This window comes from Muscardinus avellanarius (genome assembly GCF_963383645.1).
Source record: "Muscardinus avellanarius genome assembly, chromosome: 12".
Classification (NCBI taxonomy): Eukaryota; Metazoa; Chordata; class Mammalia; order Rodentia; family Gliridae; genus Muscardinus; species Muscardinus avellanarius.
The window spans coordinates 5083420-5096722 of record NC_137798.1 but is presented as its reverse complement, the minus strand read 5'-3'; positions in this window follow the sequence as shown (position 1 = coordinate 5096722).

The following is a 13303-nucleotide window of genomic DNA, read 5'->3' as shown; positions in this document are numbered from 1 at the left end:
AGGTTGACAGTGGGGGCTGGGCCAGATGGGCCGGTGTGATGGGAACTGGATGGGGGGGAGGTGTAGGGCTCCCTGTTTGGGGCTTGGCTTCGCTGGTTCCCAGGAGAGCCAGCGTGGGAAGCAGCCTGGAAACGGGTTTCCCCAGGTGTCAGCGCCAGACCTGCTTTCCCATGACCTCACCAGGTGGGTGGGGCCCCTCCTCTCTCCCCCTCCTTTTTAGAGCATGACGCTCAACACTAGGGCTCTGGGGCAACCCCAGAGCCCTCTCGCCTTTCTGCTCTGATCCTTCTGACAGTTCACTGGGCCCAGGGGCTTGGGTTGGAGGAACCCCCATTCACAGGCAGAATATGACAAGAACCCCATACAGTGGCCAAAATTCTTGGACTTGGCTTGCTTGGACCAGCCTTGAGCCTGGGCACTGAAGGACCTCGTGAAGGTCAGGGAGCAATTGATCTTGTGTGTGTGTGTGTGTATAAGTGTGTAGGTATGTGTTTGGTACTAAGGATTGAACCTGGGGCCTTCTACCTCCAAGTATACTCCAGTTTTTTAGTTTTATTCACTTTTATTTATTTTTCATTTATTGGTACTGGGGGTTGAACCTAGGGGCATTTTACCTCCAAGCTATCCCCCCAGCCCAATTTTGATTTTTTTTTTTTTTTTTGTAGTACTGGGGTTCCTGGAAGCCCTTCTACCTCTAGGCTACACTCCCAGACCTATTTTTACATTTTTATTTGGAAACAGGGTCTCCTAAGCCAGCGCGCGCGGCTGGCTTCGAACCTGCGCGATCCTCCTGTCTCTGCCTCCCAAACGCGGGGATTACAAGCGTGCGCCACCACGCCCGGCCAATTTTGATTTTTATTTTGAAAAAGGGTCTCACTAGGTTGATGAAAGTCTCACTACTTGCTGAGGCTGCCTTCGAACCTGTGATCGCCCAGTCTCATCCTCCCAAGTACTGGGATTATAGGTGTGCGTCACCATGCCCAGTTCTTTTTTCTTTTTTCTTTTTGAAACAGTCTCACTAGGTTACTGAGCGTCTTACTACATTGCCAAGGCTATCCTCGAACCTGCGATGCTGCTGTTTCAGGCTCTCAAGTACTGGGATTACAGGCATGAACTACTGTAGCTCAGCTTCTTTTGTTTTTATTTTTACTGGGGATTCAACCCAGTGTCATATTCTACCTTTGTGTGTGTGTGTGTGTGTGTGTGTGTGTGTGGTACTGGGGATGGAACCCAGGGCCGTTTCACCTCCGAGCTACACCCCAGCCCTATTTTTTATTCTTTATTTTAAAACAGGGTCTCACTGAGTTGCAAAGGGCCTCACTAAGTAGTAGCTGAGGCTGTCTGTGAACTACGATCCTCCTGTCTCAGCCTCCCAAGTGCTGGGATTACAAGTATGCGCCACCACGCCCGGCTCCATATTCAACCTTTAAGCTATACTCTCAGCCCTATTTGATCTTTTATTTTGAAACAGGGTCTCATTGCATTGCTGAAGGCCTTGCTAAATTGCTGAGGCTGGCCTCTAACCTCCTGTCTCAGCCTCCCTATTACTGGTATTATAAATGTTTACTACCATGCCCAGCTAGAGAGAACATTCCCCCCACCCTGTGGTACTGGGGCTTGAACTCAGGGGCATTTTACTTCTGAGCTGCATCCTCAGCCCTTTTTTATTTTTTATTTTGAAATAGGATCTCGCTACATTGTTGAGGCATTTCTTAAACCTGCACTCTCCTTTCTCAGCCTCCCAAGTACTGGGATTACAGCTGTGTGCCACCACACCTGGCTTGAGAGAACGCTTTAAATAGAAGTTTGGTCCAAGAAATTCTGTGTGAGTGAGGGCTCATTAGGAGAGGACTTGGAGAGGAGGAGCAGGGATCCTGAACTTATTTTCTGGAATTGGAGCTGGAAGGAATTTATTTATTTATTTATTTATTTATTTATTTATTTATTTATTTATTTTGGTGGTACTGGGTTCCTGGAAGCCCTTCTAGCTCCGGGCTATGCTCCCAGACCTATTTTTATACTTTTTTATTTGGAAACAGGGTCTCACTAAACTGCTGAGAGCCTCACTAAGTAGCTGAGGCTGGCTTCGAACCCATGCGATCCTCCTGTCTCAGCCTCCCAAGTGCTGGGATTACAAGCCACTACGCCCGGCTATATATATATATATATTTTTTTGGGGGGGGGTGGTACTGGAGATGGAACCCTCCTACCTCCGGGCTATACTCCCAGACCTATTTTATATTTTTATTTGGAAACAGGGTCTCTTAAGCCAGCAAGGCTGGCTTTGAACCTGCGCGATCCTCCTGTCTCCACCTCCCAAGCACGGGGATTATAAGCGTGCGCCACCATGCCCAACAGCCTGGCTTTATTTTGAAGGTGCTGGGGATTGAATCTGGGGCTCCACACATGCAGGGTAAGTTCTCTACCACTGAGCTACATTTCTCTGCGCTGGCAGCAACTTAAAGGTATCTTGGGGGAAAGAAAACAAAACTTACTTTATGCCTGGCGTGGTGGCGCAGTGAGGCTCTCAGCAACTTAGTGAGACCCTGTTTCCAAATAAAGTATAAAATAGGTCTGGGAGTATAGCCCAGAGGTAGAAAGCCCCTGGCTTCCACCCTTAGTTCAAAAAAAAAATCTTACTTTATTTAGTGTGTGTGTGTGTGTGTGTGTGTGTGTGTGTGTGTGTGTGTGTGTGTTACTGGGGGTGGAACCCAGAGGCTTTCTACCTTTGGGCTATACTCCCAGACCTATTTTATTTATTTTATTTTTTATTTATTTTTATTTATTTCTGCAGGTTTGGGGATGGAACTCAGGGGCATTTGACCTCTGAACTACACCTCCTGCCCTATTTTTTTTATTCTTTATTTTGAAACAGGGTCTCACTGAGTTGCAGAGAGCCTCACTAAGAAGCTGAGGCTGTCCATGAACCGCGATCCTCTAGTCTCAGCCTCCCAAGTGCTGGGATCATAAGCGTGTGCCACCATGCCTGGGAAACTTACTTTATTTTAGGGAAACTTGAGGTCCAGAAAAAGCAATATCTCAAATGATATATTATTACTTGAGTGGATATAAGAGCACCTTCTGAACCGTAGAGTTGGGCATATGGACAAGTGTTATTCCTGTAGAAAGCTATTTTAATAGCCGGGCGTGGTGGCGCACGCTTGTAATCCCCGTGCTTTGGAGGCTGAGACAGGAGGATCACGCAGGTTCGAAACCAGCCTCAGCTACTTAGTGAGGCTCTCAGCAACTTAGTGAGACCCTGTTTCCAAATAAAATATAAAATAGGTCTGGGAGTATAGCCTGGAGGTAGAAAGCCTCTGGGTTCCAATCCCAGTACCACAAAAAAAAAAAAAAAATGCACACCTGGAACAGCTGCTCTGCAACTGCTGGGCCAGGTGAGCATGCACACCCATCCAGTCCACTGGGCCCAGCTCCCTCTGCAGGAGGCTGCAGGTGTGTGTGTGTGTGTGTGTGCGCGCAACACCGTAGCTGAGGGACAGAAATCCTAGCCAAGTGAAGCCGGGCGTGGTGGCGCATGCTTGTAATCCCAGCATTTGGGAGGCTGAGACCGGAGGATTGCGGTGACAGTCTCAGCTACTTAGCGAGGTCTTCCGCAACTCAGTGAGACCCTGTTTCAAAATAAAGAATAAAAAATTGGGCAGGGTGTGTAGCTCGGTAGTCAAATGCCTCTGGTTTCATCCCCAGAACCGCAAAAAAAAAAAAAAAAAAAAGCCTACCCAAGTGAAACCTCACATAATCCCCACGTTTAGTTTGTGCCCCCCCCCCCCCCCCCCCCGTTCCCCAGAGCGCCAGCATCTCACCTCCTCTGGTCCTCTGTCCCCACAGGTGGAGCTGCTGAGCTACGCCAGGACAGCCGCTCATGGGGTTCCAAGCCCCTGCTCTCTGGGCAGCTGTTGGCCTGGCCTGGCACACGCTCCTCGGGGCGGAAACCACATTAAGGTGGGTCTCTGACACCAGCCATCCCCAACTCATCACCGATGAGGCCTCTCTGCCCTCCCTACAGTTTCTTCCCTAATTCCCCCGTGGTACGAGTACATCCGTGTCACCCAAACCGAAGCCGCGGTTGCCATGCCTCCTCTCCTGGTCAGGCCTCCGTCGGGCTCACCTCGACGACGTGGCTGCCATGGGCTCCCACTCCTGTTCATCCACAGCGGCCGCCTCCCTGCAGCACCTTCCAGCTCAGAACTGTCACTGCTTCTCATGTTGGGATCACCTCCCGGCTCTGATGGCTGCATTTGAGGCAGACCAGCGTGGCCCGTGAGCCCCAGCCATCTCCTGACTGGCTCCAAGGCACAGCTGATGCTAGATCCCCACTTCTCCTCTCACTGTCTCCCAATACCTCCCTTCTCCAGAAGGGACTCTGACTGGTATTACTGTTCTCACTCCCTTGGTGCACAAAGGCGACTTCAAGCCACAACTTTCCAGTCCAATGGAAAGCGAGAGCAAGAAATCCCACAGGGTCTTGAGCTAAGATAGCTCACCAGTGTTTGCTCCTCGTCCTCCGTGCTTGCCAATAGACAGCCAGCAAGTCCTAGGGGAGACCTTGACAATCAAGTTCAGATGCAGGTTAGTGTCCTCAAGGCCCAAGAGCAGTGGTTTGCTGAAAAGGACCTCTGAATTCAGAGATGGCAGCACACACCTGTAACCCAGTTCTTGGGAGGCTGAGACAGGAGGATCGCGCAGGTTCAAAGCCAGCCTCACTGGCTTAAGAGACCCTGTTTCCAAATCAAAATATAAAATAGGTCTGGGAGTGTAGCCCGGAGGTAGAAGGACTTCCAGGAACCCCAGTACCACCACCAAAAAAAAAAAAAAAAAAAGGGCTGGGAGTGTAGATCAGAGGTCAAATGCCCTCTGAGATATCAAAAAGGATCTCAGTGATTTGAGGCCCAAACCTATGCACCTATGCAGGGTTAGAGGGATTCATTTACCTCTCTGATTCTATGTCTCTCTATATAATATGGTCCTTTCTACTTTTCTAAGATCATTTGATTTCTTTACAATTATTATTATTATTATTATTAATCATTATTATTTGTGATGCTGGGGATAGAACTCATAATCTTGAGCATGCTAAGCAAATGTTCTATCACTGAATTACACCTCAGGCCCTTAGATCTACATTTAAAAGAATATGACCAGGTATAATGGTGCACACCTGTAATCCCAGTATATGGGAGGCTGAGACAAGAGGATTGCAGGTTCAAGGATAGCCTCAGCAAAATAGTGAGACTCTCATTAACCTAACAAGATCCTGTTTCAAAAAATAATAATAATAATAGGCCTGGCATGGTGGCACACGCTTGTAATCCCAGCGTTTGGGAGGCTGAGACAGGAGGATCGCACAGGTTCGAAGCCAGCCTCGGCTACTTAGTGAGGCTCTCAGCAACTTGGTGAGACCCTGTTTCCAAATAAAGTAAAAAATAGGTCTGGGATTATAGCCCGGAGGTAGGAAAGCCCCTTGGTTCCAACCCCAGTACCACACACACAATATAGATAGATAGATGATAGATAGATAGATAGATAGATATAGATAGATAGAAAAATAGAGTTAAGGGGTAGTTTAGAGGTAGAATGCCACTAGGTTCAATCCCCAATACCACACACAGAGGAATATCTGTGAACTGGGCATGGTGGCGCACGCTTGTAATCTCAGCATTTGAGAGGCTGAGATAGGAGGATCAATGTTCGCAGACAGCCTCAGCTACTTAATGAGGCCCTATGCAATTTAGTGAGACCCGGTTTTAAAATAAAGAATTAAAAATCAGGCTAGGGGTGTTGCGTGAAGGTAGAATGTCCCTGAGTTCCATCCCCAGTACCACAAAAAAAGAAAAAAAAAAAAAAACCAGAGGGATATCTTTTATATTACTTAGATAAAATTGTGTGTGTGTATGTGTATATGTGCAAATTATATACATACTGGGAATTGAATACAGAGGTACTCTACCTCCAAGTTAAACCCCCCAGCCCAATTTTATTTATTTGGAAACAGGGAAGCAGAGTCTAGGTTGCGGAGGGCCTCACTAAGTTGACAAGGTTGGCTTTGAATTTTTGATCCTCTGGTCTCAGCCTCCCAAGTTCTAAGATTACAAACATGAGCCACCATGCCCAGCTGTATGTACATATTTACACATACAACTTACATGTATGTGTATATAGATAATCATTGTAAACTCTGTGTGTGTGTGTGTGTGTTTGTGTGTGTGTGTGTCTGTGTGTAACTGGGGATTAAACCCAGGAGCATTCTACTTCCGAGTTATATCCCCAGGCTGGCTGTGAACCTGCAATCCTTGTGTCTCAGCCTCCCACAAGTACTGGGATTACGAGGGTGCATCACCACACCTGGCTATAAATTGTGTTTGTTTATGGTACAGGGAATGGAATCCAGGAGCATTCTACTTCTGAGCAACACCTCCAGCCCTATTTTTTATTCTTTATTTTGAAACAGGGTTTCACTGAGTTGCTAAGGGCCTCACTAAGTACCTGAGGCTGTTGGCAAACCTGGATCCTCCTGTTTCAGCCTCCCAAATACTGAGATTATAAGCGTGCACCACCATGCCCGGCTTTGTTTACATATATATATATTTGCAATACTGAGGTTTGAACCCAGGGAAATTCTACCTCTGAGCTATACCCCCAGCCCTATTTTGTGTGTGTGTGTGTGGTCCTAGGGATGAAACCCAGGGGCCTTCTACCTCTGAGCTATACTCCCAGACCTATTTTATACTTTATTTGGAAACCGGGTCTCACTACGTTGCTGAAAGCCTCACTAAGTAGCTGAGGCTGGCTTCGAACCTGCGCAATCCTCTTGACTCAGCCTCCCAAGTACTGGGATTACAAGCATGCGCCACCACACCTGGCTCTTATTTTTTATATTTTATTTTGAAATTGTGAAGGGCCTCACTAAGTAGCTAAGGCTGGCTATGAACCCACTTCCTCCTGTCTCAGCCTCCCCAAGTACTGGGATTATTAGCATGCTCACCATGCCCAGCTGTAATTGTTTTTAATGTCTATGTAACCCTTAGTTATTAAAATAACACAATGCCGGGCGTGGTGGCGCACGCTTGTAATCCTCGCGCTTGGGAGGCAGAGACAGGAGGATCACGCAGGTTCGAAGCCAGCCGTGCACGCTGGCTTAGGAGACCCTGTTTCCAAATAAAAATGTAAAAATAGGTCTGGGAGTGTAGCCTGGAGGTAGAAGGGCTTCCAGGAACCCCAGTACCACAAAAATAAAATAACACTATTTTTTTCCATAATAAATGTCCAAAAAATAGATTATCTAGTCTTCAGGGTGTGGTAGAGCATGCTTGTACTCCATGTACATGGGAGGCTGAGACAGGAAGATCTCAGGTTCAAAGCCAGCCTTAGCAATTTAGTGAGGCTCTCAGCAACCTAGTGAGACCCTATTTCTTTCTTTCTTTTTTTTTCTTTTGTTGGTGATACTGGAGATGGAACCCTTCTACCTCCGGGCTATACTCCCAGACCTATTTTATATTTTATTTGGAAACAGGGTCTCTTAAGCTAGCGAGGCTGGCTTTGAACCTGAGTGATCCTCCTGTCTCCGCCTCCCAAGCACAGGATTTAGAAGCATGCGCCACTATGCCCAGCGAGACCCTATTTGTAAATGAGAAATAAAATAGGGTGGGGGATGTAGCTCAAAGGCAGAATGTACCTGGGTTAAATCCCCAGTATGAGAAAGAAAGAAGAAAGAAAGAAAGAAAGAAAGAAAGAAAGAAAGAAAGAAAGAAAGAAAGAAAGAAAGAAAGAAGAGAGAAGGGAGGGAGGGAAGGAAGGAAGGTTGGGAGAAAGGAAGAAAGAAAGAAAGAAAGAAAGAAAGAAAGAAAGAAAGGGAGGGAGGGAGGGAGGGAGAAGGAAGGAAGGAAGGAAAGAGAGAAAGAAAGGAAGGAAGGAAGGTTGGGAAAAAGGAAGAAAGAAAGAAAGAAAATCCAAAGAATTAGAAATTAAAAAAAAATCAAGCCAGCCGGGTGTGGTGGCGCACGCTTGTAATCCCCACACTTGGGAGGCAGAGACAGGAGGATGGCGCAGGTTCGAAGCCAGCCGCGCTGGCGTAAGAGACCCTGTTTCAAAAATATAAAATAGGTCTGGGAGTGTAGCCCAGAGGTAGAAGGGCTCCGGAAGCCCGGAGGTAGAAGGGCTTCCGGGAACCCCAGTACCACCAAACACACACACACACACACACACACACACACACACACACACACACACAATCAAGCCAGCCGGGCAAGGTGGCGCACGCTTGTAATCCCTGTGCTTGGGAGGCGGAGACAGGAGGATCGCGCTGGCTTAAGAGACCCTATTTTCAAATAAAAAAGTATAAAATAGGTCTGGGAGTGTAGCCTGGAGGTAGAAGGGCTTCCAGGAACCCCAGTACCACCCCCCCAAAAAAAATCAAGCCAAACTGGGCATGGTGACACGCGCTTGTAATCCCAGCATTTGGGAGGCTGAGACAGAAAGATGGAGGTTCGAGGACAGCTCATCTAATAGTGAGGCCCTTTGCAACTCGGTGAGACCCTGTTTCAAAATAAAGAATAAAAAATAGGGCTGGGGGTGTAGCCTGGAGGTAGAATGCCCCTGGGTTCCAACCCCAGTAGCACAATAAAAAACTGATTTTTCTTTTCTTTCACCCTTCCTTCCTTCCTTCCTTCCTTCCTTCCTTCCTTCCTCCCTCCCTCCCTCCCTCCCTTCCTTCCTTCCTTCCTTCCTTTTCTTTTTATTTGTGGTACTGGGGGTGGAACCCAGGGGCTGTCTACCTCCAAGATATAATATAATAATAATAATAATAATAATAATAATAATAATAAATAAGCAGCAAATAGTAGTGACAAATGCCTGGCATTTCAGTACTTGGGAAGCTGAGACAGGAGGATCTCAGGTTCATAGCCAGCCTCAGCAACTTTGTGAGATCCTGTCTCAAAATAAAGAATAAAAAATAGGGCTGGGGTTGTAGCTTGGAAAAAGAATGCCCCCGTTGGTTCAATTATCAGTACTAAAAAGAAGAAAAAAGGAGGGGGATAGAGAGCTAGCTCGGTGGCAGAGCACCTTCAGTTTAATCCCCAGCACAGACTCATGTGCACAGAAATAGAAAGAGGCACAGTCTTAACTCCTAAGACATTCTTTATGATCATGAGATATATATACACATATATATATATGATTTTGTATTTTTATTTTTTCAACAAGTATTTATTCATTTATTAAATTATTACTTTTTGTCATTGCATTGGGGATTGAACCCAGGGGTACTCTACCTCTGAGCTACAACTTCAGCCCCTACCCTTCATATATATATAAATATATATGTGTATAGATAGAAAGATAGATAGATTTTTTGGGGGGGGGGTATGTTTGGTGCTGAGGATTGAACCCAGGGGCATCCGACCTCCGAGCTACACCCCCAGCTTGATTTTTTTGTTCTTTATTTTGAAACAGGGTCTCAATAGGTTGTGAAGGGCCTGATTAAGTAGCCGAGGCTGGCTTCGAACTGTGATCCTCCTGTCTCAGCCTCCCAAGAATTGTGATTACAAGTGTGGGCCACCATATCCGGCTCGATTTTTCTCTTCTCCCTCCCTCCCTCCCTCCCTCCCTGCCTTCCTTCCTTCTTTCAATTCTTTCCTTCTTTTTCTGTCTCTTTTATTTATTTATTTTTGTGAGTCTGGGGATGGAACCCAAGGGCATTTGACCTCCGAGCTACACCCCCTGCCCAATTTTTTATTCTTTATTTTGAAACAGGGTCTCACTGAGTTGCGAGGTGCCTCACTAAGTAGCTGAGGCTGTCCGCGAACCGTGATCCTCCTGTCTCAGCCTCCCGAATGCTGGGATTACAAGCGTGCACCACCACGCCCGGCTTCTTTCTTTCTCTTTCTTCTTCCTTCCATCCTTTTCTTTCATTCTTTCTTTCTTCCTTTCTCCTTTCTTTCTTTCATTTGTGGTACGAGGGATGGAACCCAGGGGCCTTCTACTTCCAAGATCTACCCCCCACTCTCTCTTATTTTTTATTTGGAAACAGTGTCTCACTAAGTTGCTGAGGTTGGGTTCAAACCTGCAATCCTCCTGTATCAGCCTCTCAAGTATTGGGATTACAGGCATGTGCTACCATGCCTGGATCAATTAGGATGTTTGTTTGTTTGTTTGTTTTAGGCATTGCGGATGGAACCCAGAGCTATTCTACCTCCAAACTACCCCAAGCTTGAATTTCTTTCTTTCTTTCTTTCTTTCTTTCTTTCTTTCTTTCTTTCTTTCTTTCTTTCTTTCTTTCTTTTTTCTTTCCTTCTTTTCCTTTTTTTTTTTTTAGTGCTGGGATTGAACCCAGAGGCTTTCTACCTCTGAGCTACATCCTCAGGCTTCAGCTTCTTCTTCTCCTTCTTCTCCTCCTCCTTCTCCTTCTCCTCCTCCTCCTCCTCCTCCTCCTCCTCCTCCTCCTCCTCCTCCTCCTCCTCCTCCTTCTTCTTCTTCTTCTTCTTCTTCTTCTTCTTCTTCTTCCTCTTGTACCAGGGATGGAACCCAGGGCATTCTCCCTCTGAGCTACACCCCCAGCCCTATATTTTTATCCTTTATTTTGAAACAGGGTCTCGCTGAGTTGCAGAGGGCCTCACTAAGTAGCTGAGTCTGTCTGTGAACATTGATCCTCCTGTCTCAGCCTCCCGAATGCTGGAATTACAAGCGTGCCACCACCATGCCCAGCTTTGCTTTCTTTTCTTTTCTTTTTTTTTTTTTTTTTTTTTTGGTGGTACTGAGGATGGAACCCTTCTACCTCCGAGCTACACTCCCAGACCTATTTTTACATTTTTTTTTAAAATTTATAAACAGGGACTCTTAAGCCAGCAAGGCTGGATTCGAACCTGCACCATCCTCCTTTCTGTGCCTCCCAAGCATGGGGATTACAAGCATACACTACCATGCCCGGGCTCACATAGGATGTGTGTGTGTGTGTGTGTGTGGTACTAAGGGTGGAACCCAGGGGCTTTTCTACCTCTGAGCTGTACTCCCAGACCTATTTTATACTTTATTTATAAACAGGGTCTCACTAAGTTGTTTAGAGCCTCACTAAGTAGCTGAGGCTGGCTTTGAACCTATGCGATCCTCCTGTCTCAGCCTCCCAAGAGCGGGGATTACAAGCATGTGCCACCATGCCCAGCTTCACATAGAATTTTTTCCCAGATTTTATATATATATATATATATATATATATATATATATATATATATATATTGGAAACAGGGTCTCTTAAGCCAGCTTGGCTGGCTTCGAACCTGCGCGACCCTCCTGTCTCTGCCTCCCAAGCGCGGGGATTACAAGCGTGCACCACCACACCCAGCTCACATAGGATTTTAACAGTGTTTTTTTTGTTGTTGTTTGTTTGTTTTTTTGGTGGTACTGGGGGTGGAACCCAGAGACTTTCTACCTCTGAGCTATACTCCCATACCTTTTTTATATTTTATTTGGAAACAGGGTCTCACTAAATTGCTGAAAGCCTCACTAAGTAGCTGAGGCTGGCTTCGAACCTGCGCGATCCTCCTGTCTCCGCCTCCCAAGCGTGGGGATTACAAGCGTGCGCCACCGCGCCCGGCTGACAGTGTTTTTTTATGTTGTAAACTCTGATCATGAGGCTCTAACCGTATGTGTATATTTGCTTGCTGTCTTACCCTGACCTTTAGTTCTTTAACTAGACCTTCATTTAGGGGCAGTTAGGAGGTCTTCCTTTAACTTTTTTTTGTATTATAAATGATGCTACATGTACAATTGATAATTTTCTGCTCTGGGTCATTGGCCATCCACAGAAAGAAAGAAAGAAAAAAAAAGTCTCTGTCATTGGCTTGGCAACTGGGCCCCCGTATAATCCCCAGCGTATCTTAAAAGGGTGCTTGGGTTTCTGTGTGTCATGACTACGTGGGGGGTCTTTTTCTGTTGCAGCATGACTAGTAGATTGTGGGTGTTCAATAAATACTAAATAATGACAAGGTATGTATATATTTGAGTTCATCTACCTTTATGTCCCTGACTTTGCCCTTGCGTATCTAGAATTTTGTCTCTGTGCACAATTTTGAGTTGAGTCCACACATGTGCAGGGCCGTGTGTCTAACTTATGCAGCGGCTAACTTATGCAGAGCGTGCACAAGTCCGTGTGTTTGCGCCAGCCTGTCCTTTGGCGTACGCAGTAAAGGGCTGTGATGGAGTCGGAGGTAGAGGACTTGCCAGCATCTCTGTGCTGGGCTGGGCCACTGACACTGGGAGTGCGTACACACACCTGAAGGAGCCGCGTCCTCACTTTCCCCACGGGAACACAGTAGTGCCCAGGGCAGGGGTGACGCACCCTCCCCGAGCTCCCGGTTCTCCTGGGAACCAGCTCAAGAGAGTGAGACCGAGAGCAGACTGTGTCTGAGCACCAGCCCTTTTGCAACCAGCCCTGGCCCCAGGCAGTAACCGCGGAGCGCACAGGTCAGACCTGCCCACTGTGCCTCAGCTGCCAGGAAGCCCGCTCCCAGCAGGCTGCTCCCGCAGTGCCCTCCTTGGGCCGGGGCCAGATCCACTGAGCGGAACTCAGCCAGGGGGCTGCGTGAGTCACCCATAGCTACAACTGGGACTGACTTCCTGGGGCCGGGCACCGCGGCTGTCTGCTCCTGGACAGCAATGCGCAGGAAGCCAAACAGCCCAGATGGTCTGATGAGCTCCGGGTTCAGAGGAAGCAGAATCACAGGGCAACAGACCAAGTTCAAGCAGAGCTGGCCCTTGGTGGGCCTGAGTTTGGTTTACTTTGGGGGGGCGGGCTTGAACCCAGGAGTGTTCTACCTTTGAGCTACACCCCCAGCCCTTTTTAATTTTTTTGTTTGAAACAGGCTCTCGTTAGGTTTCTCAGAGTCTCGCTCTATTGGCTGAAGCTCCTCAAACCTGTGATCCTCCCGTCTCGGCCTCCCAGGTACTGGGATTGCAGGTGTTGGGCCACTGCACCCAGCTAGGGTCTGGAGTTTCTGGACCCTGGGTCCAGGCCTTTTCCCAGGGCTCCATGTGAAGAGCAGGGCTTCTGTTTCCAGAAATGGGTCTGTTAGAGGTCAGGGCTGGGAAGCCAGGGCTGGGGACAGACGAGGCTTTCCTGGACTGGGGAGTCGGGGCGGAGCAGGACTCTGCTGCTGGGGGAACATTCTCAGGGCTCCTCTCTCACTGGGCTGAAGGATGCGCCATGGCTGGGATGACCGTGGAATTCACTGTCGGCTCTAGCAGTAGCCTGGGCTGTTGCCTCCTGGCTCCTGGCAGGTGGGCTTCGTCACTG